Source organism: Hordeum vulgare, chromosome 2H, assembly GCF_904849725.1.
Source record: "Hordeum vulgare subsp. vulgare chromosome 2H, MorexV3_pseudomolecules_assembly, whole genome shotgun sequence".
Taxonomy (NCBI): domain Eukaryota; kingdom Viridiplantae; phylum Streptophyta; class Magnoliopsida; order Poales; family Poaceae; genus Hordeum; species Hordeum vulgare.
The window spans coordinates 576010156-576026878 of NC_058519.1; the positions used below are offsets into that span (position 1 = coordinate 576010156).

The 16723-nt window shown below is 46.2% G+C and overlaps 51 non-coding genes and 4 pseudogenes across 51 annotated transcripts; all 55 read left to right on the forward strand.

The window, feature by feature from the left end:
* The first annotated feature begins 97 nt into the window (after nucleotides 1–97).
* LOC123437065 lies at nucleotides 98–216 on the forward strand. Its single transcript, XR_006628267.1, has one exon. It is a non-coding gene; the product is annotated as a 5S ribosomal RNA (ribosomal RNA).
* A 182-nt stretch (nucleotides 217–398) lies between these two features.
* LOC123436936 lies at nucleotides 399–517 on the forward strand. Its single transcript, XR_006628143.1, has one exon. It is a non-coding gene; the product is annotated as a 5S ribosomal RNA (ribosomal RNA).
* Nucleotides 518–711: 194 nt separating this feature from the next.
* LOC123438898 lies at nucleotides 712–830 on the forward strand. Its single transcript, XR_006630013.1, has one exon. It is a non-coding gene; the product is annotated as a 5S ribosomal RNA (ribosomal RNA).
* Nucleotides 831–1015: 185 nt separating this feature from the next.
* On the forward strand, nucleotides 1016–1134 carry LOC123437076. Its single transcript, XR_006628278.1, has one exon. It is a non-coding gene; the product is annotated as a 5S ribosomal RNA (ribosomal RNA).
* Nucleotides 1135–1370: 236 nt separating this feature from the next.
* Nucleotides 1371–1476, forward strand: LOC123433445 (annotated as a pseudogene).
* Nucleotides 1477–1649: 173 nt separating this feature from the next.
* LOC123435351 lies at nucleotides 1650–1768 on the forward strand. The gene has a single exon (XR_006626605.1). It is a non-coding gene; the product is annotated as a 5S ribosomal RNA (ribosomal RNA).
* Nucleotides 1769–1950: 182 nt separating this feature from the next.
* On the forward strand, nucleotides 1951–2069 carry LOC123437089. The gene has a single exon (XR_006628290.1). It is a non-coding gene; the product is annotated as a 5S ribosomal RNA (ribosomal RNA).
* A 179-nt stretch (nucleotides 2070–2248) lies between these two features.
* On the forward strand, nucleotides 2249–2367 carry LOC123436896. Its single transcript, XR_006628103.1, has one exon. It is a non-coding gene; the product is annotated as a 5S ribosomal RNA (ribosomal RNA).
* Nucleotides 2368–2549: 182 nt separating this feature from the next.
* LOC123437102 lies at nucleotides 2550–2668 on the forward strand. The gene has a single exon (XR_006628301.1). It is a non-coding gene; the product is annotated as a 5S ribosomal RNA (ribosomal RNA).
* Nucleotides 2669–2883: 215 nt separating this feature from the next.
* On the forward strand, nucleotides 2884–3002 carry LOC123437113. The gene has a single exon (XR_006628312.1). It is a non-coding gene; the product is annotated as a 5S ribosomal RNA (ribosomal RNA).
* A 185-nt stretch (nucleotides 3003–3187) lies between these two features.
* On the forward strand, nucleotides 3188–3306 carry LOC123436897. The gene has a single exon (XR_006628104.1). It is a non-coding gene; the product is annotated as a 5S ribosomal RNA (ribosomal RNA).
* A 197-nt stretch (nucleotides 3307–3503) lies between these two features.
* On the forward strand, nucleotides 3504–3609 carry LOC123433418 (annotated as a pseudogene).
* Nucleotides 3610–3782: 173 nt separating this feature from the next.
* LOC123437125 lies at nucleotides 3783–3901 on the forward strand. Its single transcript, XR_006628323.1, has one exon. It is a non-coding gene; the product is annotated as a 5S ribosomal RNA (ribosomal RNA).
* A 197-nt stretch (nucleotides 3902–4098) lies between these two features.
* On the forward strand, nucleotides 4099–4217 carry LOC123432346. Its single transcript, XR_006623933.1, has one exon. It is a non-coding gene; the product is annotated as a 5S ribosomal RNA (ribosomal RNA).
* Nucleotides 4218–4402: 185 nt separating this feature from the next.
* On the forward strand, nucleotides 4403–4521 carry LOC123436898. Its single transcript, XR_006628105.1, has one exon. It is a non-coding gene; the product is annotated as a 5S ribosomal RNA (ribosomal RNA).
* Nucleotides 4522–4721: 200 nt separating this feature from the next.
* LOC123433420 lies at nucleotides 4722–4827 on the forward strand (annotated as a pseudogene).
* Nucleotides 4828–5000: 173 nt separating this feature from the next.
* LOC123437137 lies at nucleotides 5001–5119 on the forward strand. Its single transcript, XR_006628334.1, has one exon. It is a non-coding gene; the product is annotated as a 5S ribosomal RNA (ribosomal RNA).
* Nucleotides 5120–5316: 197 nt separating this feature from the next.
* On the forward strand, nucleotides 5317–5435 carry LOC123432348. Its single transcript, XR_006623935.1, has one exon. It is a non-coding gene; the product is annotated as a 5S ribosomal RNA (ribosomal RNA).
* A 179-nt stretch (nucleotides 5436–5614) lies between these two features.
* On the forward strand, nucleotides 5615–5733 carry LOC123437150. The gene has a single exon (XR_006628346.1). It is a non-coding gene; the product is annotated as a 5S ribosomal RNA (ribosomal RNA).
* A 182-nt stretch (nucleotides 5734–5915) lies between these two features.
* LOC123436938 lies at nucleotides 5916–6034 on the forward strand. The gene has a single exon (XR_006628145.1). It is a non-coding gene; the product is annotated as a 5S ribosomal RNA (ribosomal RNA).
* A 188-nt stretch (nucleotides 6035–6222) lies between these two features.
* Nucleotides 6223–6341, forward strand: LOC123438899. Its single transcript, XR_006630014.1, has one exon. It is a non-coding gene; the product is annotated as a 5S ribosomal RNA (ribosomal RNA).
* Nucleotides 6342–6523: 182 nt separating this feature from the next.
* On the forward strand, nucleotides 6524–6642 carry LOC123437161. Its single transcript, XR_006628357.1, has one exon. It is a non-coding gene; the product is annotated as a 5S ribosomal RNA (ribosomal RNA).
* A 182-nt stretch (nucleotides 6643–6824) lies between these two features.
* LOC123432349 lies at nucleotides 6825–6943 on the forward strand. Its single transcript, XR_006623936.1, has one exon. It is a non-coding gene; the product is annotated as a 5S ribosomal RNA (ribosomal RNA).
* A 179-nt stretch (nucleotides 6944–7122) lies between these two features.
* LOC123437173 lies at nucleotides 7123–7241 on the forward strand. Its single transcript, XR_006628368.1, has one exon. It is a non-coding gene; the product is annotated as a 5S ribosomal RNA (ribosomal RNA).
* A 185-nt stretch (nucleotides 7242–7426) lies between these two features.
* On the forward strand, nucleotides 7427–7545 carry LOC123436939. Its single transcript, XR_006628146.1, has one exon. It is a non-coding gene; the product is annotated as a 5S ribosomal RNA (ribosomal RNA).
* Nucleotides 7546–7727: 182 nt separating this feature from the next.
* On the forward strand, nucleotides 7728–7846 carry LOC123437185. Its single transcript, XR_006628379.1, has one exon. It is a non-coding gene; the product is annotated as a 5S ribosomal RNA (ribosomal RNA).
* A 182-nt stretch (nucleotides 7847–8028) lies between these two features.
* Nucleotides 8029–8147, forward strand: LOC123437167. The gene has a single exon (XR_006628362.1). It is a non-coding gene; the product is annotated as a 5S ribosomal RNA (ribosomal RNA).
* A 191-nt stretch (nucleotides 8148–8338) lies between these two features.
* On the forward strand, nucleotides 8339–8457 carry LOC123432350. The gene has a single exon (XR_006623937.1). It is a non-coding gene; the product is annotated as a 5S ribosomal RNA (ribosomal RNA).
* Nucleotides 8458–8636: 179 nt separating this feature from the next.
* On the forward strand, nucleotides 8637–8755 carry LOC123437197. Its single transcript, XR_006628390.1, has one exon. It is a non-coding gene; the product is annotated as a 5S ribosomal RNA (ribosomal RNA).
* Nucleotides 8756–8952: 197 nt separating this feature from the next.
* On the forward strand, nucleotides 8953–9071 carry LOC123432351. Its single transcript, XR_006623938.1, has one exon. It is a non-coding gene; the product is annotated as a 5S ribosomal RNA (ribosomal RNA).
* Nucleotides 9072–9250: 179 nt separating this feature from the next.
* On the forward strand, nucleotides 9251–9369 carry LOC123437209. The gene has a single exon (XR_006628402.1). It is a non-coding gene; the product is annotated as a 5S ribosomal RNA (ribosomal RNA).
* Nucleotides 9370–9551: 182 nt separating this feature from the next.
* LOC123432137 lies at nucleotides 9552–9670 on the forward strand. The gene has a single exon (XR_006623735.1). It is a non-coding gene; the product is annotated as a 5S ribosomal RNA (ribosomal RNA).
* A 181-nt stretch (nucleotides 9671–9851) lies between these two features.
* LOC123437221 lies at nucleotides 9852–9970 on the forward strand. Its single transcript, XR_006628413.1, has one exon. It is a non-coding gene; the product is annotated as a 5S ribosomal RNA (ribosomal RNA).
* A 182-nt stretch (nucleotides 9971–10152) lies between these two features.
* LOC123436940 lies at nucleotides 10153–10271 on the forward strand. The gene has a single exon (XR_006628147.1). It is a non-coding gene; the product is annotated as a 5S ribosomal RNA (ribosomal RNA).
* Nucleotides 10272–10456: 185 nt separating this feature from the next.
* LOC123438900 lies at nucleotides 10457–10575 on the forward strand. Its single transcript, XR_006630015.1, has one exon. It is a non-coding gene; the product is annotated as a 5S ribosomal RNA (ribosomal RNA).
* Nucleotides 10576–10757: 182 nt separating this feature from the next.
* Nucleotides 10758–10876, forward strand: LOC123437232. Its single transcript, XR_006628424.1, has one exon. It is a non-coding gene; the product is annotated as a 5S ribosomal RNA (ribosomal RNA).
* A 182-nt stretch (nucleotides 10877–11058) lies between these two features.
* LOC123432955 lies at nucleotides 11059–11177 on the forward strand. Its single transcript, XR_006624519.1, has one exon. It is a non-coding gene; the product is annotated as a 5S ribosomal RNA (ribosomal RNA).
* Nucleotides 11178–11356: 179 nt separating this feature from the next.
* On the forward strand, nucleotides 11357–11475 carry LOC123437243. The gene has a single exon (XR_006628435.1). It is a non-coding gene; the product is annotated as a 5S ribosomal RNA (ribosomal RNA).
* Nucleotides 11476–11660: 185 nt separating this feature from the next.
* LOC123436941 lies at nucleotides 11661–11779 on the forward strand. The gene has a single exon (XR_006628148.1). It is a non-coding gene; the product is annotated as a 5S ribosomal RNA (ribosomal RNA).
* A 182-nt stretch (nucleotides 11780–11961) lies between these two features.
* LOC123437255 lies at nucleotides 11962–12080 on the forward strand. The gene has a single exon (XR_006628446.1). It is a non-coding gene; the product is annotated as a 5S ribosomal RNA (ribosomal RNA).
* Nucleotides 12081–12262: 182 nt separating this feature from the next.
* LOC123437168 lies at nucleotides 12263–12381 on the forward strand. The gene has a single exon (XR_006628363.1). It is a non-coding gene; the product is annotated as a 5S ribosomal RNA (ribosomal RNA).
* A 188-nt stretch (nucleotides 12382–12569) lies between these two features.
* On the forward strand, nucleotides 12570–12688 carry LOC123432568. The gene has a single exon (XR_006624145.1). It is a non-coding gene; the product is annotated as a 5S ribosomal RNA (ribosomal RNA).
* A 179-nt stretch (nucleotides 12689–12867) lies between these two features.
* On the forward strand, nucleotides 12868–12986 carry LOC123437267. The gene has a single exon (XR_006628457.1). It is a non-coding gene; the product is annotated as a 5S ribosomal RNA (ribosomal RNA).
* A 182-nt stretch (nucleotides 12987–13168) lies between these two features.
* On the forward strand, nucleotides 13169–13287 carry LOC123436942. The gene has a single exon (XR_006628149.1). It is a non-coding gene; the product is annotated as a 5S ribosomal RNA (ribosomal RNA).
* Nucleotides 13288–13469: 182 nt separating this feature from the next.
* Nucleotides 13470–13588, forward strand: LOC123438901. The gene has a single exon (XR_006630016.1). It is a non-coding gene; the product is annotated as a 5S ribosomal RNA (ribosomal RNA).
* Nucleotides 13589–13770: 182 nt separating this feature from the next.
* On the forward strand, nucleotides 13771–13889 carry LOC123437279. Its single transcript, XR_006628468.1, has one exon. It is a non-coding gene; the product is annotated as a 5S ribosomal RNA (ribosomal RNA).
* A 182-nt stretch (nucleotides 13890–14071) lies between these two features.
* On the forward strand, nucleotides 14072–14190 carry LOC123432352. Its single transcript, XR_006623939.1, has one exon. It is a non-coding gene; the product is annotated as a 5S ribosomal RNA (ribosomal RNA).
* Nucleotides 14191–14369: 179 nt separating this feature from the next.
* LOC123437290 lies at nucleotides 14370–14488 on the forward strand. Its single transcript, XR_006628479.1, has one exon. It is a non-coding gene; the product is annotated as a 5S ribosomal RNA (ribosomal RNA).
* A 182-nt stretch (nucleotides 14489–14670) lies between these two features.
* On the forward strand, nucleotides 14671–14789 carry LOC123436943. Its single transcript, XR_006628150.1, has one exon. It is a non-coding gene; the product is annotated as a 5S ribosomal RNA (ribosomal RNA).
* Nucleotides 14790–14977: 188 nt separating this feature from the next.
* Nucleotides 14978–15096, forward strand: LOC123437302. The gene has a single exon (XR_006628490.1). It is a non-coding gene; the product is annotated as a 5S ribosomal RNA (ribosomal RNA).
* A 182-nt stretch (nucleotides 15097–15278) lies between these two features.
* LOC123438478 lies at nucleotides 15279–15397 on the forward strand. Its single transcript, XR_006629617.1, has one exon. It is a non-coding gene; the product is annotated as a 5S ribosomal RNA (ribosomal RNA).
* A 252-nt stretch (nucleotides 15398–15649) lies between these two features.
* LOC123433421 lies at nucleotides 15650–15755 on the forward strand (annotated as a pseudogene).
* A 173-nt stretch (nucleotides 15756–15928) lies between these two features.
* On the forward strand, nucleotides 15929–16047 carry LOC123437177. Its single transcript, XR_006628372.1, has one exon. It is a non-coding gene; the product is annotated as a 5S ribosomal RNA (ribosomal RNA).
* A 203-nt stretch (nucleotides 16048–16250) lies between these two features.
* Nucleotides 16251–16369, forward strand: LOC123436493. The gene has a single exon (XR_006627715.1). It is a non-coding gene; the product is annotated as a 5S ribosomal RNA (ribosomal RNA).
* A 179-nt stretch (nucleotides 16370–16548) lies between these two features.
* Nucleotides 16549–16667, forward strand: LOC123437314. The gene has a single exon (XR_006628501.1). It is a non-coding gene; the product is annotated as a 5S ribosomal RNA (ribosomal RNA).
* Nucleotides 16668–16723: the final 56 nt, after the last annotated feature.

Below are 16723 nucleotides of genomic sequence, written 5' to 3' on the forward strand. Positions count from 1 at the left end.
CCCACCGCGCTTGACACCCAACGACTAGTAGTAGTAGTAGTAGTAGTAGTAGTAGTAGTAGGGGCAAGCATAAGGAACAAATAGATAGTTGCATGTCGGATGCGATCATACCAGCACTAAAGCACCGGATCCCATCAGAACTCCGAAGTTAAGCGTGCTTGGGCGAGAGTAGTACTAGGATGGGTGACCTCCTGGGAAGTCCTCGTGTTGCATTCCCCTTTTTAAATATATTTTTGCGCCACGTGACAAGGATGACGCGGGACCGTGATCTATATGACCTCATTTTCTTATTTTTGACGATTACTGTGTGACTTTTCCCACCGCGCTTGACACCCAACGACTAGTAGTAGTAGTAGTAGTAGGGGCAAGCATAAGGAACAAATAGATAGTTACATGTCGGATGCGATCATACCAGCACTAAAGCACCGGATCCCATCAGAACTCCGAAGTTAAGCGTGCTTGGGCGAGAGTAGTACTAGGATGGGTGACCTCCTGGAAAGTCCTCGTGTTGCATTCCCCTTTTTAAATATATTTTTGCGCCACGTGACAAGGATGACGCGGGACCGTGATCTATATGACCTCATTTTCTTATTTTTGACGATTACTGTGTGACTTTTCCCACCGCGCTTGACACCCAACGACTAGTAGTAGTAGTAGTAGTAGTAGTAGTAGTAGGGGCAAGCATAAGGAACAAATAGATAGTTGCATGTCGGATGCGATCATACCAGCACTAAAGCACCGGATCCCATCAGAACTCCGAAGTTAAGCGTGCTTGGGCGAGAGTAGTACTAGGATGGGTGACCTCCTGTGATGTCCTCGTGTTGCATTCCCCTTTTTAAATATATTTTTGCGCCACGTGACAAGGATGACGCGGGAGCGTGATCTATATGACCTCATTTTCTTATTTTTGACGATTACTGTGTGAGTTTTCCCACCGCGCTTGAAACCCAACGACTAGTAGTAGTAGTAGTAGTAGTAGGGGCAAGCATAAGGAACAAATAGATAGTTCCATGTCGGATGCGATCATACCAGCACTAAAGCACCGGATCCCATCAGAACTCCGAAGTTAAGCGTGCTTGGGCGAGAGTAGTACTAGGATGGGTGACCTCCTGGGAAGTCCTCGTGTTGCATTCCCCTTTTTAAATATATTTTTGCGCCACGTGACAAGGATGACGCGGGAGCGTGATCTATATGACCTCATTTTCTTATTTTTGACGATTACTGTGTGACTTTTCCCACCGCGCTTGACACCCAACGACTAGTAGTAGTAGTAGTAGTAGTAGTAGTAGTAGTAGTAGTAGTAGTAGTAGTAGTAGTAGTAGTAGTAGTAGTAGGGGCAATCATAAGGAACAAATAGATAGTTGCATGTCAGATGCGATCATACCAGCACTAAAGCACCGGATCCCATCAGAACTCCGAAGTTAAGCGTGCTTGGGCGAGAGTAGTACTAGGATGGGTGACCTCGTGTTGCATTCCCCTTTTTAAATATATTTTTACGCCACGTGACAAGGATGACGCGGGACCGTGATCTATATGACCTCATTTTCTTATTTTTGACGATTACTGTGTGACTTTTCCCACCGCGCTTGACACCCAACGACTAGTAGTAGTAGGGGCAAGCATAAGGAACAAATAGATAGTTGCATGTCGGATGCGATCATACCAGTACTAAAGCACCGGATCCCATCAGAACTCCGAAGTTAAGCGTGCTTGGGCGAGAGTAGTACTAGGATGGGTGACCTCCTGGGAAGTCCTCGTGTTGCATTCCCCTTTTTAAATATATTTTTGCGCCACGTGACAAGGATGACGCGGGACCGTGATCTATATGACCTCATTTTCTTATTTTTGACGATTACTGTGTGACTTTTCCCACCGCGCTTGACACCCAACGACTAGTAGTAGTAGTAGTAGTAGGGGCAAGCATAAGGAACAAATAGATAGTTGCATGTCGGATGCGATCATACCAGCACTAAAGCACCGGATCCCATCAGAACTCCGAAGTTAAGCGTGCTTGGGCGAGAGTAGTACTAGGATGGGTGACCTCCTGGGAAGTCCTCGTGTTGCATTCCCCTTTTTAAATATATTTTTGCGCCACGTGACAAGGATGACGCGGGAGCGTGATCTATATGACCTCATTTTCTTATTTTTGACGATTACTGTGTGACTTTTCCCACCGCGCTTGACATCCAACGACTAGTAGTAGTAGTAGTAGGGGCAAGCATAAGGAACAAATAGATAGTTGCATGTCGGATGCGATCATACCAGCACTAAAGCACCGGATCCCATCAGAACTCCGAAGTTAAGCGTGCTTGGGCGAGAGTAGTACTAGGATGGCTGACCTCCTGGGAAGTCCTCGTGTTGCATTCCCCTTTTTAAATATATTTTTGCGCCACGTGACAAGGATGACGCGGGAGCGTGATCTATATGACCTCATTTTCTTATTTTTGACGATTACTGTGTGACTTTTCCCACCGCGCTTGACACCCAACGACTAGTAGTAGTAGTAGTAGTAGGGGCAAGCATAAGGAACAAATAGATAGTTGCATGTCGGATGCGATCATACCAGCACTAAAGCACCGGATCCCATCAGAACTCCGAAGTTAAGCGTGCTTGGGCGAGAGTAGTACTAGGATGGGTGACCTCCTGGGAAGTCCTCGTGTTGCATTCCTCTTTTTAAATATATTTTTGCGCCACGTGACAAGGATGACGCGGGAGCGTGATCTATATGACCTCATTTTTTTATTTTTGACGATTACTGTGTGACTTTTCCCACCGCGCTTGACACCCAACGACTAGTAGTAGTAGTAGTACTGGTAGTAGTAGTAGTAGTAGTAGTAGTAGTAGTAGGGGCAAGCATAAGGAACAAATAGATAGTTGCATGTCGGATGCGATCATACCAGCACTAAAGCACCGGATCCCATCAGAACTCCGAAGTTAAGCGTGCTTGGGCGAGAGTAGTACTAGGATGGGTGACCTCCTGGGAAGTCCTCGTGTTGCATTCCACTTTTTAAATATATTTTTGCGCCACGTGACAAGGATGACGCGGGAGCGTGATCTATATGACCTCATTTTCTTATTTTTGACGATTACTGTGTGAGTTTTCCCACCGCGCTTGAAACCCAACGACTAGTAGTAGTAGTAGTAGTAGTAGGGGCAAGCATAAGGAACAAATAGATAGTTCCATGTCGGATGCGATCATACCAGCACTAAAGCACCGGATCCCATCAGAACTCCGAAGTTAAGCGTGCTTGGGCGAGAGTAGTACTAGGATGGCTGACCTCCTGGGAAGTCCTCGTGTTGCATTCCCCTTTTTAAATATATTTTTGCGCCACGTGACAAGGATGACGCGGGAGCGTGATCTATATGACCTCATTTTCTTATTTTTGACGATTACTGTGTGACTTTTCCCACCGCGCTTGACACCCAACGACTAGTAGTAGTAGTAGTAGTAGTAGTAGTAGTAGTAGGGGCAATCATAAGGAACAAATAGATAGTTGCATGTCGGATGCGATCATACCAGCACTAAAGCACCGGATCCCATCAGAACTCCGAAGTTAAGCGTGCTTGGGCGAGAGTAGTACTAGGATGGGTGACCTCGTGTTGCATTCCCCTTTTTAAATATATTTTTGCGCCACGTGACAAGGATGACGCGGAACCGTGATCTATATGACCTGATTTTCTTATTTTTGACGATTACTGTGTGACTTTTCCCACCGCGCTTGACACCCAACGACTAGTAGTAGTAGGGGCAAGCATAAGGAACAAATAGATAGTTGCCTGTCGGATGCGATCATACCAGCACTAAAGCACCGGATCCCATCAGAACTCCGAAGTTAAGCGTGCTTGGGCGAGAGTAGTACTAGGATGGGTGACCTCCTGGGAAGTCCTCGTGTTGCATTCCCCTTTTTAAATATATTTTTGCGCCACGTGACAAGGATGACGCGGGAGCGTGATCTATATGACCTCATTTTCTTATTTTTGACGATTACTGTGTGACTTTTCCCACCGCGCTTGACACCCAACGACTAGTAGTAGTAGTAGTAGTAGTAGTAGTAGTAGTAGGGGCAAGCATAAGGAACAAATAGATAGTTGCATATCGGATGCGATCATACCAGCACTAAAGCACCGGATCCCATCAGAACTCCGAAGTTAAGCGTGCTTGGGCGATAGTAGTAATAGGATGGGTGACCTCCTGGGAAGTCCTCGTGTTGCATTCCCCTTTTTAAATATATTTTTGCGCCACGTGACAAGGATGACGCGGGAGCGTGATCTATATGACCTCATTTTCTTATTTTTGACGATTACTGTGTGAGTTTTCCCACCGCGCTTGAAACCCAACGACTAGTAGTAGTAGTAGTAGTAGTAGGGGCAAGCATAAGGAACAAATAGATAGTTCCATGTCGGATGCGATCATACCAGCACTAAAGCACCGGATCCCATCAGAACTCCGAAGTTAAGCGTGCTTGGGCGAGAGTAGTACTAGGATGGCTGACCTCCTGGGAAGTCCTCGTGTTGCATTCCCCTTTTTAAATATATTTTTGCGCCACGTGACAAGGATGACGCGGGAGCGTGATCTATATGACCTCATTTTCTTATTTTTGACGATTACTGTGTGACTTTTCCCACCGCGCTTGACACCCAACGACTAGTAGTAGTAGTAGTAGTAGTAGTAGTAGTAGTAGTAGGGGCAATCATAAGGAACAAATAGATAGTTGCATGTCGGATGCGATCATACCAGCACTAAAGCACCGGATCCCATCAGAACTCCGAAGTTAAGCGTGCTTGGGCGAGAGTAGTACTAGGATGGGTGACCTCGTGTTGCATTCCCCTTTTTAAATATATTTTTGCGCCACGTGACAAGGATGACGCGGAACCGTGATCTATATGACCTGATTTTCTTATTTTTGACGATTACTGTGTGACTTTTCCCACCGCGCTTGACACCCAACGACTAGTAGTAGTAGGGGCAAGCATAAGGAACAAATAGATAGTTGCCTGTCGGATGCGATCATACCAGCACTAAAGCACCGGATCCCATCAGAACTCCGAAGTTAAGCGTGCTTGGGCGAGAGTAGTACTAGGATGGGTGACCTCCTGGGAAGTCCTCGTGTTGCATTCCCCTTTTTAAATATATTTTTGCGCCACGTGACAAGGATGACGCGGGAGCGTGATCTATATGACCTCATTTTCTTATTTTTGACGATTACTGTGTGACTTTTCCCACCGCGCTTGACACCCAACGACTAGTAGTAGTAGTAGTAGTAGTAGTAGTAGTAGTAGGGACAAGCATAAGGAACAAATAGATAGTTGCATATCGGATGCGATCATACCAGCACTAAAGCACCGGATCCCATCAGAACTCCGAAGTTAAGCGTGCTTGGGCGATAGTAGTAATAGGATGGGTGACCTCCTGGGAAGTCCTCGTGTTGCATTCCCCTTTTTAAATATATTTTTGCGCCACGTGACAAGGATGACGCGGGAGCGTGATCTATATGACCTCATTTTCTTATTTTTGACGATTACTGTGTGACTTTTCCCACCGCGCTTGACACCCAACGACTAGTAGTAGTAGTAGTAGGGGCAAGCATAAGGAACAAATAGATAGTTGCATGTCGGATGCGATCATACCAGCACTAAAGCACCGGATCCCATCAGAACTCCGAAGTTAAGCGTGCTTGGGCGAGAGTAGTACTAGGATGGGTGACCTCCTGGGAAGTCCTCGTGTTGCATTCCCCTTTTTAAATATATTTTTGCGCCACGTGACAAGGATGACGCGGGAGCGTGATCTATATGACCTCATTTTCTTATTTTTGACGATTACTGTGTGACTTTTCCCACCGCGCTTGACACCCAACGACTAGTAGTAGTAGTAGTAGTAGGGGCAAGCATAAGGAACAAATAGATAGTTACATGTCGGATGCGATCATACCAGCACTAAAGCACCGGATCCCATCAGAACTCCGAAGTTAAGCGTGCTTGGGCGAGAGTAGTACTAGGATGGGTGACCTCCTGGAAAGTCCTCGTGTTGCATTCCCCTTTTTAAATATATTTTTGCGCCACGTGACAAGGATGACGCGGGACCGTGATCTATATGACCTCATTTTCTTATTTTTGACGATTACTGTGTGACTTTTCCCACCGCGCTTGACACCCAACGACTAGTAGTAGTAGTAGTAGTAGTAGTAGGGGCAAGCATAAGGAACAAATAGATAGTTGCATGTCGGATGCGATCATACCAGCACTAAAGCACCGGATCCCATCAGAACTCCGAAGTTAAGCGTGCTTGGGCGAGAGTAGTACTAGGATGGGTGACCTCCTGTGATGTCCTCGTGTTGCATTCCCCTTTTTAAATATATTTTTGCGCCACGTGACAAGGATGACGCGGGAGCGTGATCTATATGACCTCATTTTCTAATTTTTGACGATTACTGTGTGAGTTTTCCCACCGCGCTTGAAACCCAACGACTAGTAGTAGTAGTAGTAGTAGGGGCAAGCATAAGGAACAAATAGATAGTTGCATGTCGGATGCGATCATACCAGCACTAAAGCACCGGATCCCATCAGAACTCCGAAGTTAAGCGTGCTTGGGCGAGAGTAGTACTAGGATGGGTGACCTCCTGGGAAGTCCTCGTGTTGCATTCCCCTTTTTAAATATATTTTTGCGCCACGTGACAAGGATGACGCGGGACCGTGATCTATATGACCTCATTTTCTTATTTTTGACGATTACTGTGTGACTTTTCCCACCGCGCTTGACACCCAACGACTAGTAGTAGTAGTAGTAGTAGGGGCAAGCATAAGGAACAAATAGATAGTTGCATATCGGATGCGATCATACCAGCACTAAAGCACCGGATCCCATCAGAACTCCGAAGTTAAGCGTGCTTGGGCGATAGTAGTAATAGGATGGGTGACCTCCTGGGAAGTCCTCGTGTTGCATTCCCCTTTTTAAATATATTTTTGCGCCACGTGACAAGGATGACGCGGGAGCGTGATCTATATGACCTCATTTTCTTATTTTTGACGATTACTGTGTGACTTTTCCCACCGCGCTTGACACCCAACGACTAGTAGTAGTAGTAGTAGGGGCAAGCATAAGGAACAAATAGATAGTTGCATGTCGGATGCGATCATACCAGCACTAAAGCACCGGATCCCATCAGAACTCCGAAGTTAAGCGTGCTTGGGCGAGAGTAGTACTAGGATGGGTGACCTCCTGGGAAGTCCTCGTGTTGCATTCCCCTTTTTAAATATATTTTTGCGCCACGTGACAAGGATGACGCGGGACCGTGATCTATATGACCTCATTTTCTTATTTTTGACGATTACTGTGTGACTTTTCCCACCGCGCTTGACACCCAACGACTAGTAGTAGTAGTAGTAGTAGTAGGGGCAAGCATAAGGAACAAATAGATAGTTACATGTCGGATGCGATCATACCAGCACTAAAGCACCGGATCCCATCAGAACTCCGAAGTTAAGCGTGCTTGGGCGAGAGTAGTACTAGGATGGGTGACCTCCTGGAAAGTCCTCGTGTTGCATTCCCCTTTTTAAATATATTTTTGCGCCACGTGACAAGGATGACGCGGGACCGTGATCTATATGACCTCATTTTCTTATTTTTGACGATTACTGTGTGACTTTTCCCACCGCGCTTGACACCCAACGACTAGTAGTAGTAGTAGTAGTAGGGGCAAGCATAAGGAACAAATAGATAGTTGCATGTCGGATGCGATCATACCAGCACTAAAGCACCGGATCCCATCAGAACTCCGAAGTTAAGCGTGCTTGGGCGAGAGTAGTACTAGGATGGGTGACCTCCTGGGAAGTCCTCGTGTTGCATTCCCCTTTTTAAATATATTTTTGCGCCACGTGACAAGGATGACGCGGGAGCGTGATCTATATGACCTCATTTTCTTATTTTTGACGATTACTGTGTGAGTTTTCCCACCGCGCTTGAAACCCAACGACTAGTAGTAGTAGTAGTAGTAGGGGCAAGCATAAGGAACAAATAGATAGTTCCATGTCGGATGCGATCATACCAGCACTAAAGCACCGGATCCCATCAGAACTCCGAAGTTAAGCGTGCTTGGGCGAGAGTACTACTAGGATGGGTGACCTCCTGGGAAGTCCTCGTGTTGCATTCCCCTTTTTAAATATATTTTTGCGCCACGTGACAAGGATGACGCGGGACCGTGATCTATATGACCTCATTTTCTTATTTTTGACGATTACTGTGTGACTTTTCCCACCGCGCTTGACACCCAACGACTAGTAGTAGTAGTAGTAGTAGTAGTAGTAGGGGCAAGCATAAGGAACAAATAGATAGTTGCATATCGGATGCGATCATACCAGCACTAAAGCACCGGATCCCATCAGAACTCCGAAGTTAAGCGTGCTTGGGCGATAGTAGTAATAGGATGGGTGACCTCCTGGGAAGTCCTCGTGTTGCATTCCCCTTTTTAAATATATTTTTGCGCCACGTGACAAGGATGACGCGGGAGCGTGATCTATATGACCTCATTTTCTTATTTTTGACGATTACTGTGTGACTTTTCCCACCGCGCTTGACACCCAACGACTAGTAGTAGTAGTAGTAGGGGCAAGCATAAGGAACAAATAGATAGTTGCATGTCGGATGCGATCATACCAGCACTAAAGCACCGGATCCCATCAGAACTCCGAAGTTAAGCGTGCTTGGGCGAGAGTAGTACTAGGATGGGTGACCTCCTGGGAAGTCCTCGTGTTGCATTCCCCTTTTTAAATATATTTTTGCGCCACGTGACAAGGATGACGCGGGAGCGTGATCTATATGACCTCATTTTCTTATTTTTGACGATTACTGTGTGACTTTTCCCACCGCGCTTGACACCCAACGACTAGTAGTAGTAGTAGTAGTAGTAGTAGTAGTAGTAGGGGCAAGCATAAGGAACAAATAGATAGTTGCATATCGGATGCGATCATACCAGCACTAAAGCACCGGATCCCATCAGAACTCCGAAGTTAAGCGTGCTTGGGCGATAGTAGTAATAGGATGGGTGACCTCCTGGGAAGTCCTCGTGTTGCATTCCCCTTTTTAAATATATTTTTGCGCCACGTGACAAGGATGACGCGGGAGCGTGATCTATATGACCTCATTTTCTTATTTTTGACGATTACTGTGTGACTTTTCCCACCGCGCTTGACACCCAACGACTAGTAGTAGTAGTAGTAGGGGCAAGCATAAGGAACAAATAGATAGTTGCATGTCGGATGCGATCATACCAGCACTAAAGCACCGGATCCCATCAGAACTCCGAAGTTAAGCGTGCTTGGGCGAGAGTAGTACTAGGATGGGTGACCTCCTGGGAAGTCCTCGTGTTGCATTCCCCTTTTTAAATATATTTTTGCGCCACGTGACAAGGATGACGCGGGAGCGTGATCTATATGACCTCATTTTCTTATTTTTGACGATTACTGTGTGACTTTTCCCACCGCGCTTGACACCCAACGACTAGTAGTAGTAGTAGTAGTAGGGGCAAGCATAAGGAACAAATAGATAGTTACATGTCGGATGCGATCATACCAGCACTAAAGCACCGGATCCCATCAGAACTCCGAAGTTAAGCGTGCTTGGGCGATAGTAGTACTAGGATGGGTGACCTCCTGGAAAGTCCTCGTGTTGCATTCCCCTTTTTAAATATATTTTTGCGCCACGTGACAAGGATGACGCGGGAGCGTGATCTATATGACCTCATTTTCTTATTTTTGACGATTACTGTGTGACTTTTCCCACCGCGCTTGACACCCAACGACTAGTAGTAGTAGTAGTAGTAGGGCAAGCATAAGGAACAAATAGATAGTTGCATGTCGGATGCGATCATACCAGCACTAAAGCACCGGATCCCATCAGAACTCCGAAGTTAAGCGTGCTTGGGCGAGAGTAGTACTAGGATGGGTGACCTCCTGGGAAGTCCTCGTGTTGCATTCCCCTTTTTAAATATATTTTTGCGCCACGTGACAAGGATGACGCGGGAGCGTGATCTATATGACCTCATTTTCTTATTTTTGACGATTACTGTGTGACTTTTCCCACCGCGCTTGACACCCAACGACTAGTAGTAGTAGTAGTAGTAGGGGCAAGCATAAGGAACAAATAGATAGTTACATGTCGGATGCGATCATACCAGCACTAAAGCACCGGATCCCATCAGAACTCCGAAGTTAAGCGTGCTTGGGCGAGAGTAGTACTAGGATGGGTGACCTCCTGGAAAGTCCTCGTGTTGCATTCCCCTTTTTAAATATATTTTTGCGCCACGTGACAAGGATGACGCGGGACCGTGATCTATATGACCTCATTTTCTTATTTTTGACGATTACTGTGTGACTTTTCCCACCGCGCTTGACACCCAACGACTAGTAGTAGTAGTAGTAGTAGTAGGGGCAAGCATAAGGAACAAATAGATAGTTGCATGTCGGATGCGATCATACCAGCACTAAAGCACCGGATCCCATCAGAACTCCGAAGTTAAGCGTGCTTGGGCGAGAGTAGTACTAGGATGGGTGACCTCCTGTGATGTCCTCGTGTTGCATTCCCCTTTTTAAATATATTTTTGCGCCACGTGACAAGGATGACGCGGGAGCGTGATCTATATGACCTCATTTTCTTATTTTTGACGATTACTGTGTGAGTTTTCCCACCGCGCTTGAAACCCAACGACTAGTAGTAGTAGTAGTAGTAGGGGCAAGCATAAGGAACAAATAGATAGTTGCATGTCGGATGCGATCATACCAGCACTAAAGCACCGGATCCCATCAGAACTCCGAAGTTAAGCGTGCTTGGGCGAGAGTAGTACTAGGATGGGTGACCTCCTGGGAAGTCCTCGTGTTGCATTCCTCTTTTTAAATATATTTTTGCGCCACGTGACAAGGATGACGCGGGACCGTGATCTATATGACCTCATTTTCTTATTTTTGACGATTACTGTGTGACTTTTCCCACCGCGCTTGACACCCAACGACTAGTAGTAGTAGTAGTAGTAGGGGCAAGCATAAGGAACAAATAGATAGTTGCATATCGGATGCGATCATACCAGCACTAAAGCACCGGATCCCATCAGAACTTCGAAGTTAAGCGTGCTTGGGCGATAGTAGTAATAGGATGGGTGACCTCCTGGGAAGTCCTCGTGTTGCATTCCCCTTTTTAAATATATTTTTGCGCCACGTGACAAGGATGACGCGGGAGCGTGATCTATATGACCTCATTTTCTTATTTTTGACGATTACTGTGTGACTTTTCCCACCGCGCTTGACACCCAACGACTAGTAGTAGTAGTAGTAGGGGCAAGCATAAGGAACAAATAGATAGTTGCATGTCGGATGCGATCATACCAGCACTAAAGCACCGGATCCCATCAGAACTCCGAAGTTAAGCGTGCTTGGGCGAGAGTAGTACTAGGATGGGTGACCTCCTGGGAAGTCCTCGTGTTGCATTCCCCTTTTTAAATATATTTTTGCGCCACGTGACAAGGATGACGCGGGACCGTGATCTATATGACCTCATTTTCTTATTTTTGACGATTACTGTGTGACTTTTCCCACCGCGCTTGACACCCAACGACTAGTAGTAGTAGTAGTAGTAGTAGGGGCAAGCATAAGGAACAAATAGATAGTTACATGTCGGATGCGATCATACCAGCACTAAAGCACCGGATCCCATCAGAACTCCGAAGTTAAGCGTGCTTGGGCGAGAGTAGTACTAGGATGGGTGACCTCCTGGAAAGTCCTCGTGTTGCATTCCCCTTTTTAAATATATTTTTGCGCCACGTGACAAGGATGACGCGGGACCGTGATCTATATGACCTCATTTTCTTATTTTTGACGATTACTGTGTGACTTTTCCCACCGCGCTTGACACCCAACGACTAGTAGTAGTAGTAGTAGTAGGGGCAAGCATAAGGAACAAATAGATAGTTGCATGTCGGATGCGATCATACCAGCACTAAAGCACCGGATCCCATCAGAACTCCGAAGTTAAGCGTGCTTGGGCGAGAGTAGTACTAGGATGGGTGACCTCCTGGGAAGTCCTCGTGTTGCATTCCCCTTTTTAAATATATTTTTGCGCCACGTGACAAGGATGACGCGGGAGCGTGATCTATATGACCTCATTTTCTTATTTTTGACGATTACTGTGTGAGTTTTCCCACCGCGCTTGAAACCCAACGACTAGTAGTAGTAGTAGTAGTAGGGGCAAGCATAAGGAACAAATAGATAGTTCCATGTCGGATGCGATCATACCAGCACTAAAGCACCGGATCCCATCAGAACTCCGAAGTTAAGCGTGCTTGGGCGAGAGTACTACTAGGATGGGTGACCTCCTGGGAAGTCCTCGTGTTGCATTCCCCTTTTTAAATATATTTTTGCGCCACGTGACAAGGATGACGCGGGAGCGTGATCTATATGACCTCATTTTCTTATTTTTGACGATTACTGTGTGACTTTTCCCACCGCGCTTGACACCCAACGACTAGTAGTAGTAGTAGTAGTAGTAGTAGGGGCAAGCATAAGGAACAAATAGATAGTTGCATATCGGATGCGATCATACCAGCACTAAAGCACCGGATCCCATTAGAACTCCGAAGTTAAGCGTGCTTGGGCGATAGTAGTAATAGGATGGGTGACCTCCTGGGAAGTCCTCGTGTTGCATTCCCCTTTTTAAATATATTTTTGCGCCACGTGACAAGGATGACGCGGGAGCGTGATCTATATGACCTCATTTTCTTATTTTTGACGATTACTGTGTGACTTTTCCCACCGCGCTTGACACCCAACGACTAGTAGTAGTAGTAGTAGGGGCAAGCATAAGGAACAAATAGATAGTTGCATGTCGGATGCGATCATACCAGCACTAAAGCACCGGATCCCATCAGAACTCCGAAGTTAAGCGTGCTTGGGCGAGAGTAGTACTAGGATGGGTGACCTCCTGGGAAGTCCTCGTGTTGCATTCCCCTTTTTAAATATATTTTTGCGCCACGTGACAAGGATGACGCGGGAGCGTGATCTATATGACCTCATTTTCTTATTTTTGACGATTACTGTGTGACTTTTCCCACCGCGCTTGACACCCAACGACTAGTAGTAGTAGTAGTAGTAGGGGCAAGCATAAGGAACAAATAGATAGTTACATGTCGGATGCGATCATACCAGCACTAAAGCACCGGATCCCATCAGAACTCCGAAGTTAAGCGTGCTTGGGCGAGAGTAGTACTAGGATGGGTGACCTCCTGGAAAGTCCTCGTGTTGCATTCCCCTTTTTAAATATATTTTTGCGCCACGTGACAAGGATGACGCGGGACCGTGATCTATATGACCTCATTTTCTTATTTTTGACGATTACTGTGTGACTTTTCCCACCGCGCTTGACACCCAACGACTAGTAGTAGTAGTAGTAGTAGGGGCAAGCATAAGGAACAAATAGATAGTTGCATGTCGGATGCGATCATACCAGCACTAAAGCACCGGATCCCATCAGAACTCCGAAGTTAAGCGTGCTTGGGCGAGAGTAGTACTAGGATGGGTGACCTCCTGTGATGTCCTCGTGTTGCATTCCCCTTTTTAAATATATTTTTGCGCCACGTGACAAGGATGACGCGGGAGCGTGATCTATATGACCTCATTTTCTTATTTTTGACGATTACTGTGTGAGTTTTCCCACCGCGCTTGAAACCCAACGACTAGTAGTAGTAGTAGTAGTAGGGGCAAGCATAAGGAACAAATAGATAGTTGCATGTCGGATGCGATCATACCAGCACTAAAGCACCGGATCCCATCAGAACTCCGAAGTTAAGCGTGCTTGGGCGAGAGTAGTACTAGGATGGGTGACCTCCTGGGAAGTCCTCGTGTTGCATTCCCCTTTTTAAATATATTTTTGCGCCACGTGACAAGGATGACGCGGGACCGTGATCTATATGACCTCATTTTCTTATTTTTGACGATTACTGTGTGACTTTTCCCACCGCGCTTGACACCCAACGACTAGTAGTAGTAGTAGTAGTAGGGGCAAGCATAAGGAACAAATAGATAGTTGCATATCGGATGCGATCATACCAGCACTAAAGCACCGGATCCCATCAGAACTCCGAAGTTAAGCGTGCTTGGGCGATAGTAGTAATAGGATGGGTGACCTCCTGGGAAGTCCTCGTGTTGCATTCCCCTTTTTAAATATATTTTTGCGCCACGTGACAAGGATGACGCGGGAGCGTGATCTATATGACCTCATTTTCTTATTTTTGACGATTACTGTGTGACTTTTCCCACCGCGCTTGACACCCAACGACTAGTAGTAGTAGTAGTAGGGGCAAGCATAAGGAACAAATAGATAGTTGCATGTCGGATGCGATCATACCAGCACTAAAGCACCGGATCCCATCAGAACTCCGAAGTTAAGCGTGCTTGGGCGAGAGTAGTACTAGGATGGGTGACCTCCTGGGAAGTCCTCGTGTTGCATTCCCCTTTTTAAATATATTTTTGCGCCACGTGACAAGGATGACGCGGGACCGTGATCTATATGACCTCATTTTCTTATTTTTGACGATTACTGTGTGACTTTTCCCACCGCGCTTGACACCCAACGACTAGTAGTAGTAGTAGTAGTAGGGGCAAGCATAAGGAACAAATAGATAGTTACATGTCGGATGCGATCATACCAGCACTAAAGCACCGGATCCCATCAGAACTCCGAAGTTAAGCGTGCTTGGGCGAGAGTAGTACTAGGATGGGTGACCTCCTGGAAAGTCCTCGTGTTGCATTCCCCTTTTTAAATATATTTTTGCGCCACGTGACAAGGATGACGCGGGACCGTGATCTATATGACCTCATTTTCTTATTTTTGACGATTACTGTGTGACTTTTCCCACCGCGCTTGACACCCAACGACTAGTAGTAGTAGTAGTAGTAGTAGTAGGGGCAAGCATAAGGAACAAATAGATAGTTGCATGTCGGATGCGATCATACCAGCACTAAAGCACCGGATCCCATCAGAACTCCGAAGTTAAGCGTGCTTGGGCGAGAGTAGTACTAGGATGGGTGACCTCCTGGGAAGTCCTCGTGTTGCATTCCCCTTTTTAAATATATTTTTGCGCCACGTGACAAGGATGACGCGGGAGCGTGATCTATATGACCTCATTTTCTTATTTTTGACGATTACTGTGTGAGTTTTCCCACCGCGCTTGAAACCCAACGACTAGTAGTAGTAGTAGTAGTAGGGGCAAGCATAAGGAACAAATAGATAGTTCCATGTCGGATGCGATCATACCAGCACTAAAGCATCGGATCCCATCAGAACTCCGAAGTTAAGCGTGCTTGGGTGAGAGTAGTACTAGGATGGGTGACCTCCTGGGAAGTCCTCGTGTTGCATTCCCCTTTTTAAATATATTTTTGCGCCACATGACAAGGATGACGCGGGAGCGTGATCTATATGACCTCATTTTCTTATTTTTGACGATTACTGTGTGACTTTTCCCACCGCGCTTGACACCCAACGACTAGTAGTAGTAGTAGTAGTAGTAGTAGTAGTAGTAGTAGTAGTAGTAGTAGTAGTAGTAGTAGTAGTAGTAGTAGTAGTAGTAGTAGTAGGGGGCAATCATAAGGAACAAATAGATAGTTGCATGTCGGATGCGATCATACCAGCACTAAAGCACCGGATCCCATCAGAACTCCGAAGTTAAGCGTGCTTGGGCGAGAGTAGTACTAGGATGGGTGACCTCGTGTTGCATTCCCCTTTTTAAATATATTTTTGCGCCACGTGACAAGGATGACGCGGGACCGTGATCTATATGACCTCATTTTCTTATTTTTGACGATTACTGTGTGACTTTTCCCACCGCGCTTGACACCCAACGACTAGTAGTAGTAGGGGCAAGCATAAGGAACAAATAGATAGTTGCATGTCGGATGCGATCATACCAGCACTAAAGCACCGGATCCCATCAGAACTCCGAAGTTAAGCGTTCTTGGGCGAGAGTAGTACTAGGATGGGTGACCTCCTGGGAAGTCCTCGTGTTGCATTCCCCTTTTTAAATATATTTTTGCGCCACGTGACAAGGATGACGCGGGAGCGTGATCTATATGACCTCATTTTCTTATTTTTGACGATTACTGTGTGACTTTTCCCACCGCGCTTGACACCCAACGACTACTACTAGTAGTAGTAGTAGTAGTAGTAGTAGTAGTAGTAGGGGCAAGCATAAGGAACAAATAGATAGTTGCATGTCGGATGCGATCATACCAGCACTAAAGCACCGGATCCCATCAGAACTTCGAAGTTAAGCGTGCTTGGGCGAGAGTAGTACTAGGATGGGTGACCTCCTGGGAAGTCCTCGTGTTGCATTCCCCTTTTTAAATATATTTTTGCGCCACGTGACAAGGATGACGCGGGAGCGTGATCTATATGACCTCATTTTCTTATTTTTGACGATTACTGTGTGACTTTTCCCACCGCGCTTGACACCCAACGACTAGTAGTAGTAGTAGTAGGGGCAAGCATAAGGAACAAATAGATAGTTGCATGTCGGATGCGATCATACCAGCACTAAAGCACCGGATCCCATCAGAACTCCGAAGTTAAGCGTGCTTGGGCGAGAGTAGTACTAGGATGGGTGACCTCCTGGGAAGTCCTCGTGTTGCATTCCCCTTTTTAAATATATTTTTGCGCCACGTGACAAGGATGACGCGGGAGCGTGATCTA